The 23,863-nt window shown below is 39.1% G+C and overlaps 1 long non-coding RNA gene across 2 annotated transcripts; it reads left to right on the top strand.

Moving 5' to 3' along the window:
• The first annotated feature begins 5,637 nt into the window (after positions 1–5,637).
• On the top strand, positions 5,638–13,848 carry LOC131982690 (uncharacterized). 2 transcript variants are annotated; one of them, XR_009395416.1, is made up of 3 exons: positions 5,638–5,767; positions 10,896–10,956; positions 13,481–13,848. It is a non-coding gene; the product is annotated as an uncharacterized LOC131982690 (long non-coding RNA). The 2 variants fall into 2 exon arrangements; XR_009395417.1 differs by lacking the exon at positions 5,638–5,767 and adding an exon at positions 9,548–9,626.
• Positions 13,849–23,863: the final 10,015 nt, after the last annotated feature.

Genomic DNA, 23,863 nt, shown 5'->3' on the forward strand with positions numbered 1-23,863 from the left:
CACTATCAATAAAGCCTTGAAAAATGGCCAAAAAATATCTTAAAGAAAAAAAAAAAGTTAATTATGGTCCCATTTGGAGTAGGACTATCTTGTGATTGACAGGGTATTACTTATTTGTGCTGTGTTCTCATCTTAGAGCTTTGACCCTTTATCACAGTGTTTCACAGTTCATGAAAATGAATTGTAAGTGAGTGTTTCATCTTAAATGTCTTGTTTGACACACTTAGCAGTTAATTGTACATAACAGATTCATCTAGCTAACCAAAGACAGTCAATTTGTGGTTCCAAACAACCAAGATGGTGACTGCCATAATGCCCAGGCCAAAAGCCTGAGGCTTTAAAGTTATAAGGGCTGTTTCCACTACCGGGCAATACCCGGAATGAGGCAGGTCTCACTCGCCATACGCCACTAATTTGAATACGAGCAGTCCAGAGCCAGCTTTTGTCTGGACTTTTTTCGTCCCTGTAGAGGAGAAGGGTCTTTTTTCTCCCATGAAAAACAGTCAGGTTACTGATTGGATAGATCGCAAAGCAGGATGTGACGTAGTACTCTACACGACAACAACACACGCCAATTGTAAACGCCAGTGAAGCAGTGTTCCCAACTTAGCCACTTTGTTGCTAAATTTAGTGACTTTTCAGACCCCCTTAGCGACTATTTTTCAAGAAAGCGACTGGAGACAAATCCAGCGACTCCTTCTTTCTCTTCTTAACGAGCCGCCGTTAGCTACACTTAGCTCTGTAGCAGTACAGTGTGTATGTGCTGCTGCTGCAGGAGGTGTTCATTAGCGATCTCTGTTTGTTTACGACAAGCACCAGACACTCTGTGCACAGTTAGTGATGTCGTTAATTCGTTGTGCACAATTAGCGACGGTGAAAACCATACATCACCTCCAGCGTCTCTAAATCCCTCTGGGGGCTAACTTGTAGTGGAGACACGCAGAGTGAGTGGACTTTTGAGAGGGTGTGGCCTGAGACTTTCCCGGTGGCCACTTTTCCAGTGGAAACATGGCTATAGTCCACAAACCAATGGTTGAATTCACGGTGACATGTTTCCACTTTTTTATTCAGTCTGTGTGTTTAGCCTTCCCCTGATGAGACTTTAGTACTGTGTGGAGTATGTGGAAGAGTTGAATTCAGAGCCAAGTGAGAGTTCCTTGATGATGGATCCTGACGATGGGAAGTGGTGTGGGTGGGAAGAATGAGTCATCCATCATCTGTCCATTGCGTTAGGTTGCTGCCGCTGGTGCAGATCCGAGTCGAGCCCTATCTCACATCGCTGAAGAAGTGGTGATGTCAGAGCTGTCACTGTTCTACCCTCATCAGCACCCACTCACAGAGTTCTTGGTATTTGTGCAATCAGGACAGGCTGAAATACAATAATCGTACTGAGTGGAGTGATCTGTCTTCATCTGGCCCCTGTCTCTGCATTGTAAGCCCTATGTTTGCCCTATTGACTAATTACTTTTTCCTCAACTGTCAATCATTTTTTTAGTAGTTTTATGCCAAAAGGCAGACTTAATGATCCAATAACAATGAACTTGAGTCCCTGAACATCCATTCCCAACAGATTTCTCCCTCAAATGTTCTCTCTAATACTTAATAGAAAGTTTATTCCACTCCTACTCTGCCTCAAGCATGTCTCTCTTATACTTGTAATTCAAGTGCAGTTTAAAAAATGATAACATTACTGCGAGGTTCATCCCACTGACGTGTTGTTTGTGTTTTCACTGGAGCAGAGTTTCTTTTTTAGAACAACACAGCCCTAATGCGCTGTGTACATGACAGCCCTCATGAATGACTCAGAGTGTGAGCCAAACATCTGAAGAAATTACCACCCACATGCTGTTACAGAAAATGACGCACATGTGCTCTTAAGCAACTTTAGTTCTCCTCTTGTTCATAGAATTGATAATACATATAGCTGTTGACTCCAGTTCTGTGAAGTAAGTGAGTCATCATTGGATAAATTCCAAGGCTTACATAACAACTGTACATTCTCAGCATATTTGTATATATATTTTTATATAATTGACTATGAACAAACCTTATTTGTCTTTGTAAAGTGATGCTATGTTGCAGGATCGGGTCCTTTTAAAGATGTGTTATTTATTTATTTTTAAATTTATCCTAACATCCCCAGTGGAAATACCATAATATCCAACTGTTTACAGTAATGCGTGTAATATACTCAAATGAACAAGCAATTTAAATAAATAACTGTCTAGAGACGGGATTGCCTTGAAATCATGGACTGTAAATAAATACTCCTGATTATTGAGGCTGTACTGCCCTCTAGTGGACATTTTTTCAAATTTCTCACATCCATTCCATATGAATAAATTGTTTTAGTTATGTTTAGTATTTCCGATTTTGAATCGGTTCTGCCTAATGAATGAAAACAATATGAAATTTGGTTATTAGATTACAATTCACAATGACATGCCATGGTGTTCTTCAATGTCTCTTCAGAGGTCTAAATCCCTCTGGGGGCTAACTTGTAGTGGAGACACGCAGAGTGAGTATATATATATATATATATAGATCGGGCAGGCCGTTCCTCCCAATCACCCCCCTCCAGGTACCATCATCGTTACCCACGTGAGTGTTGAAGTCTCCCAGAAGAACTATAGAGTCTCCAGGTGGTACCCCTTCCAGGACACCACCCAGAGACTCCTAGAAGGCCGGGTACTCCGAACTGCTGTTCGGTGCATAGGCACAGACAACAGTCAGAGACCTTCTCCTTGCGACTTACAGCTGCAAGGAGGCGACCCTCTCGTTCCTCGGGGAGAACTCCATCACAGCGGCGCTCAGCCGGGGGCTTGTGAGTATCCCCACACCCGCCCGGCACCTCTCACCCTGGGCAACTCCGTAAAAGGAGAGAGTCCAGCCTCTCTCCAGGAGTTTGGTTCCAGAGCCCACGCTATGTGTGAAGGTGAGCCCAACTATTTCTAGTTGGTAACGCTCCACCTCCCGCACAAGCTCGGGCTCCTTCCCCGCCAGCGAGGTGACATTCCACGTCCCCAGAGCTAGCCGCTGGAGCCGGGGGTCAGCACGCCCAGGTACCCGCCTTCGCCTGCTGCCCGACTCACACTGCACCTGACCCCTATGCCCTACTCTGCGGGGGGTGGGCCTACAGGTCGGCGAATCCATGTAGCTTTTTCAGGCTGAGCCTGGCCGGGCCCATGGACAAAAGCCCAGCCACCAGACGCTCGCCTGCGTGCTCCCCTCCTGGGTCTGGCTCCAGGAGGGGGCCCCGGTTTACCCGTGCCGGGCGAGGTACACTGATCTTCATGGGTCCGCTTCATAGGGGTCTTTTGAATCGCTCTTTGTCTGGCTGCTCCCCTGGGACCACTTTGCCATGGGAGACCCTACCAGGAGCTATTGCTCCCGACAACACAGCTCCCAGGATCACTGGAGCACACAAACCCCTCCACCACGATAAGGTGGCGAATCTTGGAGGAGAAGTCTGAACTAAATTTCCACATATCTAGAGACAACAAAGAGAAAAGTTTCAGAAAGAAAAAAGAAGTCATCACTTTAAAGTGTTCTGTTCTAGCTTTGAAATGTGTGTTATTGCATGGGGTCATAAAGTGAAAACACACTGAAAGCTACCTCTACTGCAATGCCATCACAGATTTTCTAGCATGAGGGGTGTAACCGTGCCAAAAATCACTACGAGAATTATTCCCCCAGATTGTACCGGTGGCCCAAGTTTGGGGTCCTGGCTCACAGACCATATGAAAACATTTGTCACAAAAAGCAATGTAGAATACTTGTTAAAGGTTTAGCTAAATGGAGAAAACTGCCTGAGATAATTCACTGTTTTAATTCAAGTCTTTTACTGTGGGCCATTTGTTTTGTTCAAAGTTTTCTTTAATGTTTTGTTGAAAAGTTGCATTTTTCAAATTTTAATAACTTTAGTAACTTTAAGACTTTAATTCTCAGTCAGAGAAAAAAAGAAATTGTTGCCAGAGACATTTGATTTGATTTGATTTATTTGGCACAGTTTCAAACGAAAGGAAAGAAGAATGTAATAACAATAATACAAATTATAAATTCCAAAAAGATATTTGAATAATGAAAAAAGACATGCCAGGGAAGCCCAAAAACCCTCATGGGGCTTGAATAGTGGGATTCCCCAATATAACATAAAAAAGAACAAGGAACATAGAATCATACAGACCAAGAAACTAGAAAAACAAAACAAAGGCAAAAAATAACAATGAAAGAAGCATTATAATAGGTTATTGAATAGTAATAGGTTTTTCAGAGATTTTTTAAATGATGAACGAGAAAGGTTGACTATCATATCAAGTCAGAAATGGCATTGACCTCCATACAGAATTAAAGTTGGTCTGTGCTTTGAATTCCTCCCAGTTTCACAGCTGAATGAAGTCACTTGTGGTTTCTGCACACAAACTGCTCATATCAATACATTTTGTTGTGTCAGCTGAGTTTACTTTTGTTTGCTGATAATATGAGGACATGAATTACCTTGGAGTCATTTTGTGAGTCTGGATTTCATCTCCAAGTTTGTGTTTTCTGGTCAACTAGTGACATCTTGTGGATGTTGGAGAACATCACCAGAGTGCTTAGATATTGTTGTACGGTTGGTTTTTCTGGCTGCAGATGTAGTATTAATTTACTACCTCTCTGAGTGAGAAAAGTGGATTAAAGACCAAGTCGAAGTTGATTTTAGTTTTCTTTATGATCAATCATCAGAATACACTGCCTAGGTACAGCAGAGGAGAACTTTGTCAATTTCAAAGCTGCTGAGAAAAGGTGTCCCGAGTCCAATGGAGCCCGTGTTCTCTCTGAATTTTCTCTCTGTATGTAAGGTTATTTATTCAAATGTTCTAGCCCATACTCAACGCCTGGACGTGTCTTCCTGGGCACGAGCACGCTGCTAAATCTACTTTTTAACCTTTAAAGGATACAATCTATACTTGTTTTTGTCCACATTCTAACGCCTCTTCTGTCTGATATATCTCCGATCCCACAGCCCCCGAAGAGACTGGAGACTCTGTTCTGAACAAAGGTCAGGGTGAGGCCCCTAAAACAAAACTTCTATACTACATGTAACATAAATTATACCATTTGTGGCAAAAAAAAATATACTACACAGACCTGCACTGTCAGTTGTGCAGGGGGCTACATTTTCAATAATAAATAATGGTATAGAAGCAAAGAACAGTTTGCAATAGGTTGTAGTGTAGAAGAATTATGCCATCACACATTTGGTGCATTTACAGAGATTTATTGTTTCACAATGGATTTGCAGTGCAAACTAAATTAACAGTAGTAACAGCTGACCTTTTTGCAAATTTAATTAAAATACTGTAGTAAAATCATACATGTTTTGAGGAGGCTAATAATGTTTTAAGGGGATCATAACAATAGCTGTACATATAGTTTGGATTGATTATCTGTAAAAAAAAAAAAAAAAAAACCCTAGAAGTGGTCATAACGTTTTGTATTTTCTTTTTATGTACAATATTTTGTTTGGTGTTTATCTTGATGTTTTCTTGTGTTTTTTCACCTTATGCAGTTGAACTGGAAAGATATACAACTTTTTAATAAATAAACACGGGGAACGAAAAATACGTGCTTCCGGTAGACTTTATTTTGAAAGGCTTCGAATCAACTTCTGGTCGTGACTTGCAGTGTAGGTCTGCAGCTAGACCCCTCTCAAAAAACTCAGTCCTCACGGAGAGAAACCCACTAAACCTCACTGAAGAATAATAATGATCACTGTGCCACAGAGGTAAGTGTCAGGAAGAAGAAGAGAACAGCGTTTTTAAAAACATATTAAGAATAAGAGAAGTAGAGACCATGGAGGGATATCCTTTCGCTTTCACTTTGCACAAAGACTTTGGCTTTTATGAATTTGTGGATGATAACATTTTTATAAATGTGACTCCAGTGTAGCATTACTTTAGTAACTCGACTAATCCACTGTATTTAAGATTTATTTGGAAAAACATTTGACTTTACAACAGTGAACTCTGTATGGTTAAAGTAGGTCATTCGCCTTTTTTTTTTATACAGTTCATAGTTCAGACAGCACGGCAGACCATTAGTTCACAATCAAAAGTGTAAAATGACCCACATACGTTGTTTGTTTTGTGAAAGCTGAGACCCCTTGAGAGAGGGGGTCTCGGACCGTTTCCAAACGGACCCGTAGTGCGGTTCGATTGCACCGTGAACATAATCCGACCCAATGACAGGAAATGAACCATAACGCAGCGGATTGTGGGCGACCTGCGGGGGCATTTTAAGAGATGCACAGAGCAACAGGAGCAACATGACGAGGAGAGGAATGACTCACTGCAGAATTATCAACATATTGCTCAAAACAACTTAATATTTACCTTCTTGGTAGAAGCAGATCATGGTAGAAGCGCATCAAGGCTCGCCTTCTCGGAAGTTATTGATCGACATATTATTGTCGACCAGGAGCGTCAACAGGAGCTCGTTCTGAGCATTTCTCTCAAAAGTTGTACTGAGGTCAAGCCAGCCTTCGCCGTGCATGTCTTTACTAGGCGTTACGGTAAGAACGTGTTTGAAATTAAAGCAATTTTCGGGTAAAGTTTATTTCACTTTTTTTTTTTTCCAATTCCCCCCAAATAGTGCGTCACTTATGTAGACACGGATGGAAGCACATTAAAAATCAATGAATATATAAAGTAAAATATGAATGAATGAATAAATAAATAAATGAAGGGGGGAAAGCCCAGTATTTCTACTGTAAGTAGCTTGGTCAGACTTTAATAGACTACATTTAAAAGGCTAACTTCAAAGCGACATATACATTGCTTAACACATTTATTAGACCACCGGTTAATGCCACAGCTGTCCTAAAATAACAGCATTTGTAATTACTAAAATCATTTTAAATGTTTTTCTATTGGTAAATACAGCAGTATGTAGAAGCTCTTTAACCAAAATGATATTTGTAATGCTAAAACATAGCCTGATAATTATTGTCTTCCATGAATTTTCAAATTTACTGTTTTATAAAAAAAAACTGTTAAAAAATACTAAAGCACATTGTTATTGTTATTATTATTCAAATTATAGTTATTTAATTACATACCTGAACAGAAAAAAATAGTTTTAGTGGTTGAAAGTTATGCTTGATTCATTTCTGACTTCTCAGAGAAGCCCAGTGAGCCAGCACACATTTAGATATAAAAAGGTGAATTTAGTTTGTTATTTAACAATAACATTTTAGTTTATCAAGCTTTTGAAAGATTTCCAAAATATTTATGTTTTCTTGTTTTTTATGATAGGTGGTCTAATAAATTTGTCAACCAATGTAGCCTACATAAAATTGTAATGATCATACATTTAAAAAAGAGCTATCTTCTTTCTAAATTCAACTTGTTAACAGATTATAATTAAAATAAAACCGTCCATAATCAGAGACTCATTTAACATCAGGTGGTCCTCAGGGTGTCCCTCATGATTACAGGACATTCTAATGTCTCGTTACAATATTATAGCCTTTTAAATTCTCACATAATCCGCTATTTTCCTTATAATTTCAGATTGACATTCTGAGAACGTGTACTCTCTTTGAAGTTGGCCTCCATATATGTAGTCATTATTAAACTCTGACAAGGCTACTCACCGTTCAAATGCTAGAGTCTCAATCATCTAGAAGCTTGTGCTTCTGAAATAAAGTTTACCGGAACATTGCTTTTATTTTGAAGATCCTTACAGCACGTTCGTACCGTAACGCCTTGTAAATACACGCACCACGAAAACAAAGTCGAGGCTTTCTGGACTGTGTTTTCCGAAGTGGATGCTGGTTTGACCGCAGTCTGAGGTCCTGTAGAATGTAGCTGAAGTGGAATTAGTGACTGGAAACAGACCGTTTAATTTTAATTAATTATAATATAATGTAATATTTTAGCTACTGTACAGTCTAAAGGCGTTTTATGAAAAAATCCACAGTGAACAGTTCGGTGAATATCATGCAATTAATCTTATTTCAATATTTATCTGATAGTTGGCCCTGGTTGTGTAACACTTTATTCTGAAAACTGAAAACAGCACGTCGACACAACAAATACATTTTCGGCGCGACGCAGTTTAATTATTTCACATGGTTAATATCTTATCTCCTTCCTGCGAGTAAGAGTTTTATACTGAAAAAAGTGAGAAAGAATGACACTAAAGTGTGTATCCTACATGTCAGCTCGCTTGGAGCAGTTTCAGTGAATTTACCGTAAATATCACAATACGGGCGCACTACATAATATAGGGACGGCTGGTTTGACTACGGAGAAGCGAATGACGGCTCACTTGACCGCAGTGAACGGAATTGGGTTGTGAAAACGTCTTTAAAAAATGTTGTGGGCTATAATACACCCACATTATATTTCTCTAATGTTAGTTTAAATACATTTTGAGGAACGAAACAATAAATTAATTAGACCAACTCTTCATTAATTGACTAGAACGGAAAACAAACGTTAGCCGTAGAGCTGGCACATCAACGGTAATTTAACGGCTATAACTGTTAGCTTTGCTGTTTAATTTAAACAAACTATTTATGTAATATTGTTGAAGGTGCCAATTGTTGCATTGTTAATGTGCTCTAGTGCTAAGCAGAGAGGGATACCAATCTGTAGTAATGAAAAATGTTTCATATTTACATTGCTTAACAAATGTATTAGACCACCAGTTAATGCTACAGCTGTCCTAAATTAACAGCATTAGTAGCCTACTTAGCGAAATCATTAGGGCCTCGGGGCAATCGCACCGAGCACTACTGTTATACTGTGGATTTTTTCTTATTCCTCTTCCGGACGCAATTTCGTCCTGTTACGAGTCCTACAACTTGAAGAGTTGCAGGACAAATTATATATCAAAACGTGTGGTTTGATCAGGATCGGTGTGCTATTACTTTTCTCTACAGAATACGAATTTTTCGCGCCGTAAGTCGCGAAAAACTGCCCAAAATTTTGCATTGAAATGAATGGGACGGCTGAAAAAAAATGAGCGAAAAAGAACAATAATTGGAGATTTTTAAATGTCTACTCCTTCAGCATAATTTCACCTAGAGACTCCATTTAAACTTTAAACAGTAGACACAAGTCTTGTGGATCGGTGTATTAATCCACGTTTCGATAGGTCATATAGTTTTTTATCAATCCCTGTTCAATGACCATGATCATTTTTGGAGAAATTCTGAGATTATAATGGGTGTGTATTGCACGAAATGTTTGTGTCACATTATGTGACATCATCGCCAGAGTGTAGAGGGAGAGAAAAAATTGTCAAAAAATGAATTTTAAAACTGCGCTCCAGGCCGCAAATTCCACTCTACAGAAATAATTTTTACATAGAAACGTAGGAAAATTTGTCTTCTCACTCACAATCCTCTGGTAAAGCTGTCAGAGTTATAGTTTGGGCGTACGACGCACAGATGTGCCATCAACACGCATCAACAGCCTCATTGGCTCCCATATTAAAAACGCAGGAAGATTTCTGAAAAAAAAGTTCTTTTGAGATCGCTCTAACAAAGCTATTTTTTCATTTTTCTTTAAAACAAAACATATGTAGACGTTCAGGAAGAACTCAGGACGCTCAAAGTGAAGTCGGATCAATGATAGGTATTATGGTTTTGCCAAAAATGCTTTCTGTTCGAGGACAGAAATTGCAGTCTGTCCACCTCTGCTGTCACTGAGCCGGAACAGGTGTCAATTAATTCTGTTGATTGCTTTGATCTGATTGCCTTTGATCTTTGATGTGATTACAGTTACGGACACACACACACACACATGCGCGTAAACGCGCACACTCCTCACACATGCATACAAATGCATACACATGCTTCAAACACGCACACACGCACACACAGGTAACTTTGTGATTTTAATTACACACACACACATACAGGTAACTTTATGCGATTTTCGCTACACACACACACACACACACACACACAAATGCGCGCGTATGCGTGCACACTCCTCCACATACATGTTTCTCACACACACACACACACACACACACAAACACACACACATTTTGAGGTTAAAGGGCATAGTTTGAAATCTCTGAAGAATCTCATCATAGTGTACAAACACCGGCAGTAGCCCCCGTGGCCCTTTCAAAAAATGTTCTAGTTTTTTTATGTTTCTGTAACGGTTAATTCAGCAGTAGCCTATGTATGAGCTTTTGAACTGAAATTATATCTTTAATGCTTAAATATAATAATAAATAATTTGGGTATAAAAAGGTGGATTCAGTTTGTTATTTGCCAAATGAATAACAATAACATTTTTAGTTTGTTTTCTCGTTTTTATGACAGGTTGGCTAATAAATTTGTTAAGCACTGTACATCTTTATTTAAAAAGTAGAGCCTGACAGATATATCTGTTGATGGATATGTTCAGATATTTGCCCATTAAAGGCATATCCATATTTATTGCTATCGGTGTATATGTTGTCCAATATACGCCAATATGAAAACATATTTTAACACAAAATGGAATGCAGTCAAAAGAATATTTAATATTATTTAGACATAACTTTTATTTATTCATCATTTTCTATTCTATTTAATATTTGTCTGTTTAAGAAAATAGCCTTTTCAGAACTTGGTCATATCTGCACAAAAACAGTTCACAATTCACATAAAAACGTCTATTTTTTCTTCAGTTAAAAAAAATGCTACATCAGCCTCTAAAATCATTTTCAAAAATCCCATATTGGTTGGGCTCTACTTAAAAGAGGATTGTCCTGTTCTATGTTTGGTTAATGTTTTTTTGTTTTTTACCTTAAAAAAAGAACATAAGATGAAGGTATTTGAGTTGTGTCTTTGACATAATGTGATTGATTTACTGACTGATTTTTTCCCCTGTCAACATGAATATCAGGTACCAAAGGCACTGAGCAGCTCATGGAGTCCATCATCAGAGGAGACTTTGAGACGTCTGTGTAAGTATCCCTCTCTAATGTATAGACTGCATGTGTTTGGGTCCAATGTGCCAGATAATTCTTACTTGTTTAACTGTCTGTCTTCTTATTAGATTGCAGAATCAACATGGTTTAGTTTGCCCTCACTTTTTAGTTTGTTAAAGTAATACCATTTACACATTTAATACAAAAAGATGCAGTCAAACAGGAAAAAAACATCACGTCTGCTCGTGACGCAGACAGTTCAAAGCGAATGTGCAAAGAAAAAGCTCCTGTGGTTGAGGCCGCCATCGTCAAGTGGATTGATTATGACCAATAATTTCTCGCTGCCATCAGCTGGTGGGATCAATCAATCAATCAATCAATCAATCAATCAATCAATCAATCAATCAATCAATCAATCAATCAAATAGTCAATTAAACTTTATTTGTATTGCACCTTTCATACAGGTTAGTGCAGTCCAAATTGTTTCATAGATTATTTGCAAGCCAATGATAACACAGAAAAAGTAAAAACCATAGAGAAATAGAAAAGACATTTAAAAATGATTTGTGACACAGACGGACTTTTTGTGAAGGAATAACTCCGTAGGGATCCGCAGTGGGCCGGTACATAGCAAAGCTGTCATGTATTTACTATACAAAAGTCAATGTGATGGTAATCTGCATGAGAAACAAAGGAAAAACAAAATATGGTTATAATCATCACGTGATCACTGTATCAGGAAATGAACAACTCAGCTCGACGCATCAACGCAGCTTTCTCGTCTCACTATAGCACGCACTGAGGAAATTATTGTTTCAATTGACTACATTGACCACCACCATTGATTGAACATCCATATAAAAGGTGGTGACTTCTCCCTTTAATTGTCCAGGGAGGTCAAAGCTGCATCTGCAAGACTATCACTAAAAATGAATCAATACTATGTTCAATAAACATGAATGATGCCAATTGTACGTTGATCAGTTTTTGTTAAACTCAAACATTTAACAAAATATTCAATCAAAAGCAAAAAGATTTTATAAAATGCAAAAATATAGCAGAATTTGCATTGCTAAACACAGATTTTTACAGTTAAGAAGCTTCCTGATAAAGCATAAAGAGTGGAATAGAGTCCCAAATTGAAGAGGTCTTAATAAAAGTACAAATGGGAGATAGAAGGAGAAAAGTTAAAGTAATCTATATCAAGTTTACCAATGCTTTACTCTTGAATCAGGCAAAAGACAGAAGAATAGCCACCCCGTCTCCTCAGTTCATTAAATATTTTTGCATTTTGTGAGTTATTTTTGCATTTTGCAAAATGTTTTGGCGTTTCATTTATTATTTTCTCATTTTGTTAAATGTATTTGGATATTGTGAAATGTTTTTTGTGTCAAGAACTTTTTTGACATTTTGTAAAATAATTTTTCAGTTGACCTTAAGGGCCACTGCACAACTTTCCTCCCCTGCTGTTCTCATCTGATCTGAATATATTTTGTCCATTAGATTACATTACATTACATTACATGTCATTTAGCAGACGCTTTTGTTCAAAGCGACTTACAATAAGTGCATTCAACCTGATGGTACTAGACATAGACCATAGGAATCGAGTAAGTACACAACTTTAAGAGCTAACTGTCATTGCTAAGGAGTGCTATATGTTAAAGAAGAAAAGAAGAGAAAAGAAGAAGAATTTTTTTTTTTTTTTAAATATATATATCTGTTAGGTGACCATGACTTAACCGAGGTATTGTTGGAAGAGATAGGTCTTCAGCCTGCGGTGGAAGATGTACAGGCTGTCTGAGGTCCTGATGTCGGTGGGGAGCTCGTTCCACCATTTGGGAGCCAAGACAGAGAAAAGTCTGGAAGTGGTTTTGAGGCGAGTTGACCCACGCAAGGTGGGAGTCGCCAGCTGTTTGGCTGATGCAGAGCGGAGAGGACGGGCAGGGGTGTAGAGTTTGACAAGGTCCTGGATGTAAGTAGGACCTGAACCGTTAGCAGCAGAGTACGCCAGAGCTAGAGTCTTGAAGCGTATCCGCGCAGCCACTGGTAGCCAGTGGAGGGAGCGGAGGAGAGGAGTTGTTAGAGAGATTATCTTACTTTTCAAGAGTTAGAGAGAGAGAAAGGCAGCTTATTAGAATGGATTATTATTCAATAAATAGATAGTTACAATAGATCAGCTTCTGGGAGCATGGGACAATATTTCTGTGTAGCTAATGGATGTACAGATCATTTAAATGTGGGTAAAGACTTCCTCTGTTGTGCCCCGGTCATTGTCTACAGTCTCATTGGTGACTTGAGATGTTAAAATTTTTGAGTTGTGGGACAGCGTCTACATGTGATTGCAGATACATTAAAGCTAAATCATCGTCAGATGATGGGAGATAGGTTTGCTCTCCACACAGACATTTTACCTGCATGTAACTAAAGCCCATCAAACTGAAAGCCATCAGAAAAACATTTCTGTTACTGTGAAATATCTTAGACATGTTACACATACATCACAGGTAGACTTATTGTTGTAATAAACACTTTATGTGACCTTATTTTATTCTCCAGATCATTGAAGTTGTGTCTGCATCCAGAACGTAGAGAAGTCTCCAAACATGGCTTCTACAGGACAGTCGGCCTTAGGTTACGTCAGGAATGCCAGAAAGTACCTTGTGGGAAAATTAAAGAATCTCTCAGTGATTCTGGACAACTTGAACCAGGAGAACTCAAAGCAGCAAAGAGTTTTAATTGATGCAGCAGTCAGAGAAATACAGGCAAAGACAAATGATGACGATAAAATCAGAGACATAGTGGACAGAGTCATCAAACAGGGGGAAGCTGCCTGCTACGAGTTCCTCAGGGTCATTTACTTGACCAGAAAGAGGACCTTAGATGTTGACCTGCACCACTGGATCATCAGCTTTCCTTTCAGTGAAGACACACAGATGGACATAAACCACTTACAAGGTATTTCAAAGCACAAATCTGATTGTGGTGTATTATTGTCAGGCCGCCATTGTAAATAAGAATTTGTTCTTAATGACCTGCCTGGTTAAATAAAGGTGAATTAATTTATATATGATGTGCAGATTTTATATAATGTACTTTAATGTGTCTTTGTCCATATACTTATCTTCTTGGTTAGGTGTAAGATCACGGCAGTTAATTCATGCAATTTATTTTATTTTATTCTAGGCTCAACACCATGCCACAGATATCAGGCAAAGCTAAAGTTAAAAGCAAGAAAAATATCAAATAACTTTTGGATGGCAAACAGAAATCTGTTTAAAGAAAACAACAAGCCTGATCTGCCCTACATGACACTTGTATTAGACACACAAGGAAGTGTTTCTCCATCTAAAACCAAGAAATTGAAGTGCAAGAAAAGCAAGCTGAGTCGCCGCAAAAAGCTAAAGAAATACATCCCAGAGGTCAAAGCAGAAACTTCCCCCAGTGACCTGCTGAAAAGAAATGAAAACATACTCTTGGTTGGTAAGCCTGGAATCGGTAAAACAGCACTTGCTCATGAAATGTTAAAACTCTGGGCAGAAAGAGAGAACAAGGAGCTTGATTACATGTTTTACTTTGACATGAGAGAAACAGCCCACATCAGAGATGACTCGAGCTTGGAGGATCTTCTCTTCAGTGTGTTCAGTGAACCGGATGAAAGCAAAGAAGAAGTCTTACAGGACATAAAGAGTAACTCTGACAATGTTACACTCATTCTTGATGGAATCACAGATCTGTCTTCATCAGTGGTGAAGAGACTTGTTGAGAAGGACCTGCTACCTGATGCCAAGATCATTGTGACATGTAGACCAGATGATGAAGATGAGTTCTCTTCTGAGGACTTTCTCAGAGTGGAAGTAAAAGGCTTCAGTGAGCAGACCATAAAAACATACCTCTCTGCAATGCTCGGAGAAGAACAGGAGAAGGTTTTGAGGAACGTGGAGTTGTTTACTCTTTGTCACGTCCCAATGTATGCACTGATGGTGGCTGCCTGCTTTTCATACGAGACACCACAAGACTCTCCACAGCCATGTACCATGACTGAGATCTACATCAGTATTGTTCGTCATTGCCTCCAAATAAACAGCAACAACACAAAAAAGAAACATCTCAATTCCTTCATCAAAACAAAGAGGAAGGCATTACTGTCTTTGGCTGAGGTTGCTTTTCATGCAACTGAAGGTAAAAGTGTGAACCTGACAGAATGTCCCTGTGAAGACAGCTGTGTCCTTTCCTTCCTGAAACCACTTTTTGTCGAAGTTGGCCCGACTGAGACGATAACCACATACGCGTTCCTCCACTACACTATGCAGGAGTTTTTTGCAGCAGTGTGGCTCGTGAAGAATCCAGATAAGATCAAGGATGTTTTTCAGCAGTGCCTCACTGAGGAGAAGAAACACATGAAACATCTGATCCCTTTCATGTGTCGACTGTTGAATGAGAAGAGCCCTAGTTTGATGAAGTGTCTGATTCCAGCCGAGGAGCTCAAGAATACTTCCAACTGGTTCTTTGAAGAGATGTTCAGCACACTTTTCCCTCATCTGTGTAAGAAAGATGACGCTGATCCTGAGGACAGTGAGCTTGATGTGGACATTCTGTTCCTATGTCAGTGCTTGTATGAGTCCCAGTGTCCTGAAGCATGCCTCGACCTTCTGCACAAACTGGACTACCATCTGGATCTCAGTGGAGAGAGTCTCGACCCTTACCCTTGCTGTGCTGTGGCTTATGTGGTCACTCAGTTAAAGGAGAGGAAAATACATCTGAACCTTGAGGACGTAATGGTATCAGAACAAGGAATGAGACGACTATTTGGATGCCTTAAAAATGCCCAATGGTACGGGTGAGCATGTTTTTGAAGTGTCGCATTACTCCTGAGGTAACAAAATATTCAATCATGTAAGATAGATTGGTCCTTTTTACATGCAGCTATTTATTTTTTAAAGTTTAATCCAAGACATAATAAGGATGACAAAGTAGAATGACCCATGTGACCCTGAAAAGGATAAGTGGGTGTAGAAATATATGAAAAATATTAGGAGAAAATAAAGAATGGTGCTTTTGCTGTGGCTTCTTCAAGACTCGAAATCAGCTTATTTACTCTACCTTCAAAAAGTTTGGCGCACCAGCAAAAATTTAAGACGAGCTGATATGGAAGACCTCTTAAAATTTCAGCACCTTATAAAAATGTAATGTTAGCAGGGCAAGTTAGACTGTGGAAGCCTGCCACAGTCTAGGCTATTAATGGGAAACACATGGCAGACATACTAATAATTGCTGAAAAAATTGAACCGGAAGGTTTTTGCATAGATTACATTTCAGGTGCATATGTGGCCAAAAACGCCTTTTTAAATCACACTTTTCTGGTACTTTACTTACTATAATAAGGATATGACAATACTTTTTCAATTGCAGGAGTGGCCCTCTGCCACGGCAGCTGTGGGAGATCTTCCTTCTCAATGAAGGCCAGATGAGACACCTCAGCTTACCTGGCCTTGATGAAAATGAGTTGCACCTTCCAGTTGAGGGTAAAAGACATCTGTTTGAAAGAGCAGCAACATTCATGCAGAAGAGAACGACAAAGGTTAATGTCTGCCTCCACTGGGAAAGGGAAACTCCAGACTGGCAGAGTCTGTGCTGGTTCTTCTTTGAGGCTTTGCCACACATCCGCTCACTCAGGTATGTAGCTTTTGTTTTGTGTGATGCTGACTCCACATACTTTCAGTTTTATCCTTTTATAAAACTGTTGTTGAAATTACAGACAGAGACAGAAAGGAACTTAATGCTGTTATCACTGCCTTTAATACTTTATGTTACAAATAATTAATAAAATGAAAAAGAAAACATAATTAAACTTAGTGGGGAATTTGAGCCTATGCACATTCCAACATTAAAATCAGCTGATTGTCACGCGCGTGCGTATTACATCGGCTGTGTGCCGCTTCAGTAGCAAGCCCGTCGACAGCATTAGCAAAGGAAGCTAACAGCAACATGTCGGCAATTTTGAGGCATTTCACTCTTGCAACAGCAACAAGTTCTACGACTACTTGTAATGCTTGTAAAGCTCTTGTTCCATAAAATATAACAAAACAAACTTAATCAAACACCTCCAGAAGAATCATATTGAAGAATTTGACGAGTTTAGTGTTACGGATTAATGAGTGCCATAGTCAACTGGAGACTTTATGCAAAATCACAGCGTCTGTGTGTTGTCATAGTGACCGCAGCCGTTGGAGTCAGAGAATTAATTTGAAGCTGACCTCTTTGTTTGGTTTTCATTAAAAAGTAAAAAATAATCAGATTAGCTAATCTCTTTTGAATGTAAAAGGGTTAAACACTAATTCCAAGAGGCTGTCGTAATTACCTCTGTCACTTGTGCATTTCTAATTGTAAGCTGCCATTATTTATAGTAGTTTAAATCCCTATTTGAGTGTTTACAGTTGCATTTGTTTTAATTTTATTCAGTTGATTTAGTTTGATATTTTGTAATTTGAATTCCAACTTTTGAACACATTTTGTTGAACGCAGTTAAAAGCTAAACAGTAAAATTAAATTCCTGTTAAATTTGAGGACTTTTCTCCACCATGTTGCTGGATTTATTATTTTTAATAAATAACAAATCAGTAAATTTCTATGTCCTTGTTTTACATTTTGTTTTAATAAGTAAGGGAAGTAATGTTAAAGTCAAATCTGATGTTGCTTTACACCAGGGGTGGCCAACCAGTCAGAGACCAAGAGCCACATTTTTTTTTACTGTGTTACCGCAAAGAGCCACATCATACACATGGGCATAGATGAACATCACTCCATCCCTTCCTCACACACGCACACACATGCCTTTGCTCTGCCAGATTTATTGTAAATGTCACACACCAACATGATAATGACAGAAATAGACTCCTAAAGTACTAAGACCACAGGCCAGTCTTTTCAACAATGAACATTGTTTGTACTGTCTCACACAGACAAACTCCCTGTTCAACCAAGTCCACAAACATAAAGAAAATAATTTACAATAGCGTTTTTCTTTTACTATGCATGTTGCTTAGCGTTTGACTAAAATACCTTATTGAACTTGTGCAATCTTCCCTGGTCTGCCCTGTTCGGGACATCGCCGAATGTCACCGGAAAGACCCGAGTAGTCCCGAGTAGACCCGAATGAGCGACGAACAGTTCCGGAGGAAAAGTTACCAGTTAAGTGCGTCGCTGCTGCCGCACATCCTCGTCGGTTACGGCAGAGTCAAACTGAGCCTAATCATAACTGTTATCACTTAGTGGTCGTTGTGTGTGAGTACAAGTTATTTGCATCGGTTGATTATTATTATTTGCTGTATAATGTTCGTTTTTATGGATCCGGACCGGTCGCCATGTTGTGATGCTTGATCCCGCACATAGAGTTTTATTTTTGTAAAACCTCACCACAGCAATCCCTGTACCTTGTTCATGTGTGAAGCAATTAAAGAGGATTAAAAAAAACCTCTCTGGAGTAGCTGCAGTCATTCTGACAGAAAACTAAGGCCAGACTGTGTACTCCAGCATTCAAAATATAGTTTACAGAACTCAAGCGAAGCGCCCACGCACATAAAAAAAACAACACAAACACAAACTTCGATATGAACGTAAGAGCCGCATGAAACTGGGCAAAGAGCCGCATGCGGATCGGGAGCCGCGGGTTGGCCAGGTCTGCTTTACACAAAAAAGAATGGTCTTAGTCATTTCCACACAGTGAGCCATAAAGCTTATTAATGAAACACTGGTATCAGATCAGTACTCGGTATCAGCTGACACCAAGAGCCCAGGTATCAGAATCAGTATCAGGACTGAAACATTTTGTACTGGTGCATTCCTACTTTGCACAGTGAAAAAAAAAAGTTTTGCAAACTGCGTCGTAATGGGTATACATTTAGTGCAAAATCGTCTCCTTTCTATGCAAATGAGCCTCATATAAAAAATATTCCAATTCACAGACACCATCACTAATACCACACACAGAGTAAAATTATTAGTGTCCTCAGAGACGTTAAATTAAGTGCAATTTTATGAACAAATATAAGGTTGACTAAAACTTTATTATTATTTTGGGATTCGGTGACGGGACTCTCAGCTCCCCTACGTGTCATTTTTGAAAATACATGAGAATATAATAAGGAATAAGTCTGACTCTCATGATGTCCACAGTTGATGCCTTCACATACACTCACTGTGTGAAATTGGACTGTTTGTGTGTTATCTTCTGGATGTGTAGACAACACAGAACATGAAATAATATTAGTTCCTGTCCAATCGCAAATATGACTGGAGATTTAAATAATCAACGGAGACCCGCTGTCGTGCCTTGTGCGTATATCTAAAGACACACTGCTGTGGCCCTCCCAGAACTCCTGCTCCTCCCTGTCTCTCTCCCTCTCAACCGTCTCTCTATCCTCCCTCCCTCTCCCCCTTCAACCTCTATCTACTCTATTCTACTCTGTTGATCTGCCCTGTACAACGACATCTATTGCACGTCTGTCCGTCCTGGGAGATGGATCCCTCCTCTGTCTCTCCCTGAGGTTTCTTCTTCTTTTTCCCCTGTTAAAAGGGTTTTTGAGGAGTTTTCCCCTGGCCGCTGTGAGGGTCTAAGGACAGAGGGTGTCATACCATGTACAGTCTGTAAAGCCCTTTGAGGCAAATCTGTGATTTGTGATTTTGGGCTATATAAATAAAATTGACTTGACTTGACTTGACACTTACCTTTATGGTTAAACGAGACGCCTAAGTATGTGTTCGATTGGAGTTATTCAGGGTTTCACTCCTCACAACCCACTCTTTAACCTCTAGCACATTCACATGAAGTATTGTTTCGTGAAAGTACTGCAAGTGATGTCACACCTTCCAACGGACACCAGAAACCAGACGGCTGAGATTGTGTAAAAAAAGCTGCATGAATAAAATAAAGTACCAATCTTAGAGTTACATTTATTTTCATGCCTTCTTGTTATCATGTCAGACTTTAGATTTCAGATCTCATATCAGTTCTCAATTAAAACAGCATGGCTATTCAGTGATCAGGTACAGTACATTGATTCAGAAATGGTAAACTACTAATGTTGATAATTAGACTTGCCATAATGAGTAAGCTCATTGTGTTAGATAAATCTGAATTTGCATTTCAACCAAGATGCTTTACCCCTTTCTCTATTGCACACTATCAGAATGTCTGCTAAAAGGTGTGGAAAAATAAATATAACAGTTGCACCTAATAGCACCTCTACATATTATTTGATTCTGTAATTGTTCTACAGAACATGCACTTTGAGTCATTTGTTTGTTGTCAAACAGCTTCAGGATGCCCTGCAGAGGTTCAGGACTACAGGACCAGCAGCAATGCCTTGGGACACTGCAGAGGGAAGAAAGGCAGCTGTTGTTGGATTTTTGCCTGAAATCAGCACTTTACAAAGAAGAAAACTTTCATGATGTAGTGATTAACCTCCTCTCATTGTTTTCTGTTAACATTGAGCTGCATAACATCCTTCTTGATTTTTATCAACATGTCAAGAAGGAAGATTTTCCAGGTGTCATTCCAAAACTAAGGCCACTGTTCCAGTCAGCTCCTGCAGTCTGGACCATAAACCTCTCAGAGAGAAACACCTCCATCCTCCTGGAAGTGCTGAAACTCCAACCAGAGAAGAAACAAGTGGAGCTGACAGGCTTCTCACATGAAGAGAGTGAAGTGAGGAGTTTCCTACAGTGTCTGCCTTATATCTCACAGCTCAGGTAAAAGGTTATTTGATATTATTGTTTTTTCTTTGACAAAAGAAGAGAAGTTAATATTCCAGTTGATATTCTTTTAAAATGAAATCATATGATCTTTACAATCTTTATGATTTCAGTTTTGTGCCTCAGTCATCAGAACCTTCAGAAGAAATCAAGTTCTTTGGGAATCTGTTTTGTGCAGCAGCAGAGAGAGAACAGCAGACAGGAGAGAAGATACTGGAGCTGCTATCATCACTGTGCACATACAAAAGAGAACCTCTTAAATATGTCAGGTGTGATTTCCTGCTGGATCTGTTCTCCCACCTGAAGGACTATGAGACTAAAACAGGCCTGAGTGTCCTTCCATCATTACAGTCAGTTTTCCAGTCAGCTCCTGCAGTCTGGACCATAAACCTCTCAGAGAGAAAGACCTCCATCCTCCTGGAAGTGCTGAAACTCCAACCAGAGAAGAAACAAGTGGAGCTGATAGACTTCTCAGATGAAGAGAGTGAAGTGAGGAGTTTCCTACAGTGTCTGCCTTATATCTCACAGCTCAGGTAAAAGGTTATTGGATATTATTATTTCTCCTTTGACGAAAGACTGTTTCATCTATCTCGACACTGTCCATGTAGAATAAATTATTCTAACATATTTGTTATTGCAGTTCAAGTTACAGTCAGTCCACAGTCAGTGAAGTTAATATCCCAGTTGATATTCCTTAAAAAAATGAAGTCACATGATTTTTTCAATCTTTATGATTTCAGTTTTGTGACTCAGTCATCAGAACCTTCAGAAGAAATCAAGTTCTTTGGGAATCTGTTTTGTGCAGCAGCAGAGAGAGAACAGCAGACAGGAGAGAAGATACTGGAGCTGTTATCATCACTGTGCAGATATAAAACATTCCCTTTTCATCACCTGGATTATTATGATGATGATGATTATCAGCAATATCAGAGTGATTTCCTGCTGGATCTGTTCTCCCACCTGAAGGACTATGAGACTAAAACAGGCCTGAGTGTCCTTCCATCATTACAGTCAGTTTTCCAGTCAACTCCTCCAGTCTGGACCATAAACCTCTCAGAGAGAAAGACCTCCATCCTCCTGGAAGTGCTGAAACTCCAACCAGAGAAGAAACAAGTGGAGCTGAGAGGCTTCTCAGATGAAGAGAGTGAAGTGAGGAGTTTCCTACAGTGTCTGCCTTATATCTCACAGCTCAGGTAAATGGATTGTACTTTTGTTGTGTTTAGAGAAAAGGAGAGAATGACTGAGCAAGTGGCCAGTGTGTAGAGATGTCATGATGTTTTTTTTCCATGCACCCAATATATTATTGCTTAATTACTCTCCATTCCTAAATACATACATTTCATCAGTCATCTATGGACTCAGTAAAAAGTCAAAGCAGACTCAGCTACAGTATAATGATGTGATCCAACAAGCTCCAGCAATGTAACAACAGAGACCATCAGCATTGTGTTAATGATGAGGAGTTTAGTTCTCCTTTTCAGGACTAGTGATGTTCTTTCTTACTGCTTTACACTAACATGAAGTTTCCTGCATTTGAAGATAGCTGCACACAATGGTTCCCCTCTAAGTACATCTGTGTTGTTGTGTTGGATTTACCGTTTAATAAAAAATACAAATTGAACAACAATTAATAATTTAATGAAGACAGAAAACAAACAGATTCTGCTATGGTCACAGTTTATATATTTCTTCTGCAGGAAATCAAAGCACATCTGGCCGGACAGATGATCACATTTCCAATGGTGCCGTGTTTTTAGCTCATTATCCCACATTGTTTTAAAATATCAACAAGAGCTCTGTAACAGCTGTAATGTTTCATTCAGAATTAGTTTGAACAGATTGAATGTTGGGGGTCTTTGCTGGTTCCAGTTCAGTAAGATGCATTTCTTTGCTATATAAGATATTATGAGGAGCGGTGACTGAGCAGGATGTTTGACCAGTGAATTACACAAAGGAGTGAATGAGAGGATTATTCACAAGTGTCTTTTTTGAACCATTGAAATAATGTTGAAGTATTAGTTTACCTCTGCAGATCCTAATGATGCTTCACTGCTACTTTATTAAGGTTTTAGACTTTTACAGAATTATGCAGGGACTAAATTCTGGTCTATGATTTTAGGCTTTGGAGCTCATTGATTCATAAATTAAGTGGAAAAAATATTTTCAGCCAGGACATTGACTGTAAGTGAGCTTGATATTTGAATTATAAATATTTAAGAGGAGTGAATGAGAGGATTTGACTTAATGTGGTTTATTAGCAGTATTAAAAAGAAACTTCATGTCATTAGGATGTGATAGGTTCACCTCTAGAACTCATGATAATGTTACTCTAGTACTGTCACTAGTTTATAGAGTCTTAAACCATGATATTGATATTTTTACCTTGACCTTAACCAATCTCAGTCCTCATGGCTAAACCTAACCAGAGCAAGCTCTGTTCAGTAGGAACCTTCTTGTATCAACCTCCTGTTGGCTCAGGAGTGGTACTGCAGTCTAACATACAATCTTTAATACAGAGGTGACAATACAACTTTGTACCTGACTTTGATGGTTCCTTCAACATTTTGTGAATCATTTTGTTAAGTAAAAGTCTTCCAGAATCCACTTAAAGCCCTGTTAAAGGCATCACTGCTTGAGATTAGGTTTGATTTATTTCACTGTATTTGGCTCATTAGTGGGTATTTGTAGACTGTTAGCAGATGGATCCATATCAGTGATCTATGGCTCTTTTTTAGCTGTTGACATCATAAGATAACAACATTTTCTATTCTCCTTCCAGTTTGTCTTGGACCTTCAGCTCAAATGAAACAAAGTTCTTTAGTAATCTGTTCTGTGCAGCAGCAGAGAGAGAACAGCAGACAGGAGAGAAGATACTGGAGCTGTTATCATCACTGTGCAGATATGAAACATTCCCTTTTCATCACCTGGGTTATGATGATGATGATAATGAAGATAATCAGCAATATCAGGGTGATTTCCTGCTGGATCTGTTCTCCCACCTGAAGGACTATGAGACTAAAACAGGCCTGAGTGTCCTTCCATCATTACAGTCAGTTTTCCAGTCAGCTCCTGCAGTCTGGACCATAAACCTCTCAGAGAGAAAGACCTCCATCCTCCTGGAAGTGCTGAAACTCCAACCAGAGAAGAAACAAGTGAAGCTGATAGTCTTCTCAGATGAAGAGAGTGAAG

The sequence above is a fragment of the Centropristis striata genome, chromosome 13 (genome assembly GCF_030273125.1).
Source record: "Centropristis striata isolate RG_2023a ecotype Rhode Island chromosome 13, C.striata_1.0, whole genome shotgun sequence".
Taxonomy (NCBI): domain Eukaryota; kingdom Metazoa; phylum Chordata; class Actinopteri; order Perciformes; family Serranidae; genus Centropristis; species Centropristis striata.